The following is an 8,215-nucleotide window of genomic DNA, read 5'->3' as shown; positions in this document are numbered from 1 at the left end:
AAGGCAGCTTTGAGAGGTACATGAAGCACAGTAAGTTTTTTTTTTTTTTTTAACTGAAGCTCGAGAAATGAGGCAAAGTAGATTGAAACAGGCATTAAACTAAAACTGCCTGGTAACCTCACATATCATTTCATTGGAGCAATCCCACTCTTTTATATTTCTGTCTCACTCCCCCTCTCTCTTTTTCCATTAAGTGGTTTTGAGGTCATCTCAAGTGAGGCCATTTTATTAAACTAGCCTTTATAACAAAGTACTTTAAGAGGACCAGGGTGAACTACTCACTCCGTTTTTAAGGTCAGTGATCACAGCACCCTGACCCTTACAGTCTAGTGTGGAGGTGGTGGGTGGAGTTGGGGAGACAGATAGTAAACAAATCACCATAAAAATAAATGAGACGGCCGGGCGCGGTGGCTCAAGCCTGTAATCCCAGCACTTTGGGAGGCCGAGACGGGCGGATCACGAGGTCAGGAGATCGAGACCATCCTGGCTAACACGGTGAAACCCCGTCTCTACTAAAAAATACAAAAATCTAGCCGGGCGAGGTGGCGGGCGCCTGTAGTCCCAGCTACTCCGGAAGCTGAGGCAGGAGAATGGCGTAAACCCGGGAGGCGGAGCTTGCAGTGAGCTGAGATCCGGCCACTGTACTCCAGCCCCGGCAACAGAGCGAGACTCCGTCTCAAAAAATAAATAAATAAATAAATAAGACAACATCAGGGTGTGTTTAGGACTGAGCCAAAAATGCAGAAGGGTGCTGTGCTGGAGAGTCCCCAGGGCGCCCTGGGATCGGATGGTCAGAGAAGGCCTCTGAGGAGATAGCTTCTGTGTGGAGTCCTGCAGGGCATGGGGCCCAGCTGGGTGACCCTCGGGGCAGAGCATTTTAGTCAGAGGGAAGCTAGCGCAAGGGCCCAAAGGCAGGGTTGTGTTTGGGATACGAGAGGAACAGGAAGAACATCTGTGAATTGGCAACTAAGGGCCTTTTTCCCCAGCTGGGTAAAAAGTATGATCAAAAACCCAATGTATCTGGAATACTGTAGCGAGTGCTACCGTCACATCCCAGGCCACCACCTGTGGATTTTTGTTTGTCCTTGAGAGCGACCTGGTGAGGTCTTTGCCCTTCCTCCTCCCTCTGTACTTTTCCCCTGATGGGTGCTCCTCTTTGATGGCATCTCCAAAGCTTCACCTCATCACCTTTTCTTAGTCCTTTTCCTCTTGCTGCCATAGTACAAAAGCCTATACCACTGAGCAGAATGCCACCTCCTCCAGGAAGCCTTTCTCAGTCCTAGGCAGCATGAACCAGCAGGAAGCGTCTTTGCTCCAGTCTCCCCCAGCACTCTGCGAGTATTTCTCCAGCAGCTCTTGCTTCTCTCTACCCTGGACTGTATGGCATGTCTTGCAAACACCTCCCATCCCAGTACCTCAGGCAGCCTCAGGATTGGGATCTGGGCTTTATTCTTCACTGTGTCCCACCTACGCTGGGTCCGCATGGACATCTGCAAATTATAGGGCTTATTGGCTGTTCACAGGCAGTTCCTGAAGCCAGTGTCATGGAGCAGCTGAGCTTTGCTCACCCTGGGTTAGGTGCTTGGGAGGGATGAGAAGGACAAGGCACAGCTGTTGCTCTTGAGAAGCTTAGAAATCTCTGGTGGTGGGGGTGGGCAGGCAGGCAAGGCTAGCACACTGACGGTACCAGTGTGGGGCAGTGGTCGCCAGACTGAGGCAGGAGGGGCACACCACAGAGCACTTGACGGCCATGGGGACCCAGCAGGAAGAAAGCACAAGAAATTCTATTTTGTTGTATTAGTGATCTGAAAAATTAGAAATAAAAATTGTTTTACCGTTTTTGCCGTCTGGATGGTCCTTAGCACCTCTCTCTCTCCATTGTGAGCCAGCCATGGTCTAACACCTTTCATCCCCAAGGAGACGTGGCATTCGTAATGCTGAGGCCTCGAGGATGGCATCCTTTCTTGTGCACTCACCCGCAGTGAGTCACCTCACACTACAGTTTACGTGCTACAGGATGTTATGGACATGACTAATTTTATAAAGACAGGACTTCAAGAAATTTTTTTAAACTTTTTTCTTTCCCATTAACTTTTACAGAAGTCACAAGATCTTTATAGCAGAATCTTTACATTATTTTGTAAATGAAATGGTGGGGGTAGGGGTGGCCATGACAATCTTTTGTACCACATAAAGGTTTTTGGATTGCTCATGACAATGTATAAATGAATTGTTGGACTTAAAGATGAATTATGCACTTTCTTTGAAAAACAATTTTTAAAAACCTTGATTGTCCTAAATTTGCTGACCTTTCCTATAGGAAGTGGTTCACTAGTATGCTACTATAAGTATTTTTAAAATTAGTACTTTCAAGATATGGGTGATTTTATTTATTTATTTATTTATTTATTTATTTATTTATTTTTGAGACAGACTTGTGCTCTTGTCGCCCAGGCTGGCGTGCAGTGGCGGATCTCAGCTCACCACAACCTCTGCCTTCCAGGTTCAAGTGATTCTCCTGCCTCAGCCTCCCGAGTAGCTGAGATTACAGGCATGCGCCACAACGCCCAGCTAACTTTGTATTTTTAGTAGAATTGGAGTTTCTTCATGTTGGTCAGGCTGGTCTTGAACTCGTGACCTCAAGTGATCCGCCCACCTCAGCCTCCCAAAGTGCTGGGATTACAGGCATGAGCCACCATGCCTGGTCAGGTGATGTTTTTTAACAAGAGAAAGAAGTGCCCTTACAACATATGTGACTGCTGCTAGAAAGAGAATATATGAGCATCTTGAAATGTTGCATCATGATGTGATTTGTGGCCAAAAATTATATTAGGTATTATTTATTTTAAAACTCCCACATCTGCACACAAAAGGATAATAAAAAAGACTGAACTATACACACATAAATTTCACAACTTAAATGAAATGGATTTATTCCTTGAAAAGCACAAACCACTGAAACTCACCAAATATGAAAAAGATAATCTGAATAGCCCTATAACTATTAAGGAAATTAAATTAGTAACTAAAAACCTTCCAAAAAAAGAAGTCTCCAATCCCAGGTGATCTCACCAGAGAATTCTATCAAATGTTCAAAAAAGAAGTAACACCAAGTTCTACTCAATGTCTTTCAGAAAATCGCAGTCTCTTTCAGAGGTAACACTTCTCAATTCATTTTATGAAGCTAGAATTACTATGATACACAAACCAAAGACAGTATGAAAAAATAAATCCAAAGATCAATATCCCTCATTAGTGTAGATACAAAAATCCTCAGCAAAATATTAGCAAATATAATTCAGCAATATGTAAAAAGAATTATACACCATAATCAAGAACAGTGTATTTCAGGATGCAGGGCTGGTCCAACCTAAGACCCAGACTAAGGCAAGGATGTCTATTCTCTTAACTCTTATACAGTATAGTAGAGTTGAGGTTCTAGCTTGTACAATAAGGCAAGAAAATGCAAACAGATCAGAAAGAAAGAAAGAACAAAAATAAAAAACCTATCCCTATTTGCAAGTGCTATGATTGTCTATGTAGGAAATTGAAAAAAAAATACAAAAAGTTTCTAAAACTAATAAACAAGTTTAGCAAAGTCATAGGATACAAGACAGACATACAAAAGTCAAGTGTGTTTCTATATATTGACAATGAATACATGGATACTAAAATTAAAAATATGATACCATTTACAATTGCCAAAAAAAGAAAAAGAAAAAGTACTTTGGTCCAAATCTAACAAAACATGTACATGATTTGTATGCTGAAAACTACAAAATACTAATGACGAAAGAAGGTCTAAATGAATGGAAAGACATACCATATTTATAGATTAGAAGACTTGGCTGGGCATCGGTAATCCTGTAATCTCAGTACTTTGGGAGGCTGAGGCCGGAGGATCACTTGAGCCCAGGAGTTCAAGACCAGCCTGGACAACATACAGAGACCTCCATCTCTACAAAAAATACATATATTTTAAATTAGCTGGGCATGGTGGCATGTGCCTGTATTCCCAGCAGCTCTGGAGGCTGAGGTAGGAGGATTCTTTGAGCCTGGGAGGTCAAGGCTGCAGTGAGCGGTGATTGTGCCACTGCACTCCAGCCTGGGCAACAGAACAAGTCCTTGCCTCAAAAAATAAAATAAAATAATTTAAAAAATAGAATAGAAGACTCAACATAGCAGAGATGACAATTCCAAAATTGATATATAAGATGAATGCAATTCCTATCAAAATCCCAGCAAGATTGTTTATATATCTAGACAAGATTATTCTAAAATTAACATAGTCGGGAGGCCAAGGTGGGAGGATCATTTGAAGCCAGGAGTTTGAGACCAGCTTGGGCAACTTAGTAAGACCCCCATCTCTACAAAATTTTTTTTTTAAACTTAGCCTACCATGTTGGCACATGCCTGCAGTCCCAGCTCCTCAGGAGGCTGAGGGAGGAGAATCACTGGGCCTGAGTGTTTGAGGCTGCACTGAACTATAATCATGAAGCTGTACTCTAGCCTGAGTAACAGAGCAAGATGCCATCTTAAAAGAAAAATTAAAATTATATAGAAAAGCAAACAAAGCTGAAAAAGGCAAAACTATTGAAAAATAAAAATAAAAGTAATCTCTACCCAATTTTGAGACTTATAACTATAGTAATTGAGACTGTGGTTTTGGTGAAGGGATGGTCACAGAGATTAATGGAACAGAACAGACAACTGAAAAACAGACCTACACAGATATGTCCAACTGATTTTTAGAAAGGTGTAAAAGCTATTCAATAGAAGGATAGGCTTTTCAACAAGTGGTGCTGGGACAACTGGACAAACATAGCTATCAACAAAAAGCAAACAAATCTCTACCTGGAACTCGTATCTCATACAAAATTTGACTTAAAATCAATCACAGACTTAAATGTAAAGTGTAACTGTTCAGGAAAAAAAATAGAAGAATATATTCAGGATCCATGACTAGGCGAAGAGTTCTTAGACCTGACATTTAAAACACAACCCATACAAGGAAAAACTGATTAATTGGACTTTATCAATATGAAAAGGTGCCCTGTGAAAGACTGCTGTGTGTTGAAACGGTACCTTGCTTTTCAGGATAATAAAACACCTTCTAAAATGAATGTTGATAAACTACTCTAGAGCAGTGGATCTTTTAAGTACCCATTTTGCAGACCAACCCTTAGCGTAGTGTCCAACACCCAGCAGGCACTCCACAAAACGTCCACGGAACTGAATGGCTTGTCTCCACCATACACTGAAGGTTCTCGGTAGCCGAATGGAGGGTGAGAGGACCTAAGGAAGAACATATAGTGAAAGCCACAGGTACATGCCTTTTACATTTTCTCTCCTCCTTTTCCTCCTCTTTCTCCTCCCTCTCCCTCCTTCTCTCCCTTTTCCCTTTCCTCTTTCCCCTCTCCCTTTATCTTCACCTTTCTCCCATTCCTCCTTCCCTCATCAAACCTCAGAAGATCATGGAGCATGGGAGTTTGAAGTAAGGAGCACAGGAAATGAAGATTGAAATTTGCATGTATGCTCAGCTCACAGCCACCAGATGGCAGGAGGAGATCAGGAAATTCAGGCAAAGCCCTTCTGCTCTACCTTAAAGAAACCACAACCTGCCAGCACCTGGCCAGCTTGCTTTTCTGGGTAAGGGATTATGTACAGAAACATTTTTTTGTTTTTGCAGAACTCCCTGTAAAGCAATACCAGGTGCTGGCCAAAGCAAGTAGATGCTGTGTAGTCTGATAGTGGAGGTACCTGTAGGAAGGGACACTGTGTTTCTGCTTTTCCTTCCCTCTGCCTTTTCTTTCTGCATCTGCAAAATAGGGGTTCTGGCTGTGACCTGCCTCACTGTGATAAGGCTGCTGAGAGAGAAAATGAGTAAAGTGCCCTGGGTGCCACAGATGACAGATGTTTTTCTAGGAAGAATGGCATCAGTGCACCATGTGTGTCTGACCACCACCCCCCACAAGGAACACACGAAGTGCCCTGGTACTGTGGGGGCTGTGAACCTTGGGGTGATCTCTAAACATGCTTCCAATCCTGATGTCATTCTCTAGCTAAGTAAGACAATGACACCCACTGAGTTACACTCACCAGAAAAAGTTGCCCCATGACAGGTACCAGAGGCAATGGAGAAAGAGATTTTCTTGGTAAGAATGGTTCTGGGAGGGGCAGATTTGGAGCCAGGAGCTGTAGGTGAGATTTCAGCCTTGCTCTAACCAAGCCTGACTCTCCAGCCTTGCTCTCCCACCTGCAAATGAGAGTGATGCCTGTGCCTTAGCAGAGATGATGTGGAAGCCTTCATTCTGACCTGAATAGACTTGGTAAGTACATCATGTGTGGAAGTTAGAGATGTTTCCTCCTCATCCTTCATGTTGAATTCCACCCTTTTCTGAGGATGTCTGAGTGTCTCCACTACGAAGAGGTGGAGTCCACAGGCTGAGAGGTGCCTCACTGTACTACAGGCATGCCACGTGGGCGCTGTCTCAGGCCGGCGGGTTGACCAGTTTTGGCTTCTTTCTCCTTCCAGTGGGTTACTTCATCCTGTTTTACACATATCATGGTTATTTCTTGGCATACTAAGCTGTGAGATGAGCAATGTAACTGGGGTCAATGTATGTTTTCATTTTAATCAGGAAATTCTTAAGACTTCACCAAAGGTCTTTCTGTTCCCATACTGTCCCTCCAAATGTCTCACACATGGCAGATAGGAGGTAAGAAGAATAATAATTAAAAAATGGTAGGAGATGCTACAGTTACTATGATGAAAGCCCTTGGAGCAGGCGGCAGAGTGCTCAGGCCTCAAATGGGAGTCAAGGGATCTGGTTCTCCGGGTGCAGTCAGGGACAGCCTCAGACTGGCCTTTGGGAAAACCAGAAAACCTGACCTGAAAGCAAGCTCTTCTTTGGCAATGTTTTCTGGAATGGGCACTTGGAGCAAGTTTGGTGGTTCAAAGGAAAGGAACCTAAGGAACAGAATGAAAGTGAAGGCATGTCATTGGTACAAAACAACTTTGCAACAAGGGAGGCACTGGTGGAGGCACCTTCTAGAAGTATACTGGAAGCCTGAAGAAGGCTAGAGTCCAATGCACAGCCCAGCTGTTGGCTCGCCGCACAACTTGCTGGCCCCCGCCATGTGGCTGAATGCACACGGGGTACCCTGACACTGGCCATTTTGCAAGGATCCAGGGGACAACGGCAGCTGGCAGCAGCAGGAGTGGGGATCCCACAGCAAGGGGATTAATGATGATCCACAGGGACCCCTGTGGAGAGATGTCAAACAGCATCTGCAGATGATTCTAGCAAGTACGACAGTAACCAGGGGTATTAGGAGTATTAGGATAACATGTGGCTCAGGTTGCAGAGTGGACCAATCCACCCTAGTTAATTGCAGGGTTCACTAAGGCAAAACAATGGTGCAAACAGCACTGAGGCCTTCATGGATAAGACCCAGTTTCACCTCCCAAGATTGTTCTGAAACATCATCCCTTCAGGAGAAAGATGCTCCAACCTTGCGTCTCATCCCTGAGGTGAATCCCTGTTCAGTAACTATTCAATTTTTTTAAACTATTTGAGATTAGAATAGGGTGATGGTGGTGGTTATCAAACTCAGAATAAATATTAAGCTTTATTATATAGCTCATCTCCTTTTTAAAAGGGATATTTTTCCCCAATAGGAATCTTTCCTGTGACAACAGTTATAGATCAAGGAAAGCAGAACCACAAAGACATTAAGCCCATTCTTTATTAGGGCAGAATTTCCTTGCTGATGCAAAAGTGCTGGCATTCTTTCCTTAGCCTCATCCCCAAAGAAAAGGAAGGCAGGGATATGGGCATAGGCTAATCAGCAGTCAGGGAAAAAAAAAGAGCCATTGCTAGTTTCGCCCAACTTTCGTGCACAAGATAGCCCTTTTTAATGTCACATGGCTTCAAGGCTACTCCCATGATTACTATTACCCATTGATTGAGAAAAATTCTAATGATAAATATTTATAAGGCGTATAAATACCATTAAAAAATAGTAGCACACGGTTGCATGAGGTACAGTTTCTCAATCTCAGGCAATGTTTGGAGGCCACTGGCAGAGCTGTTGTAACAGCTCCAGGAAACCCAGAAGGCGTTCTTGAAGAACTCCACCATCTAGTTTTTAAAGAATGGACCTATATAGGGCTTAGCTTCACAGCCTTGACATTAGCACTGCACGGGGCAGA

The sequence above is a fragment of the Piliocolobus tephrosceles genome, chromosome 5 (assembly GCF_002776525.5).
Source record: "Piliocolobus tephrosceles isolate RC106 chromosome 5, ASM277652v3, whole genome shotgun sequence".
Classification (NCBI taxonomy): Eukaryota; Metazoa; Chordata; class Mammalia; order Primates; family Cercopithecidae; genus Piliocolobus; species Piliocolobus tephrosceles.
Note: the sequence above shows the minus strand (reverse complement) of the source record.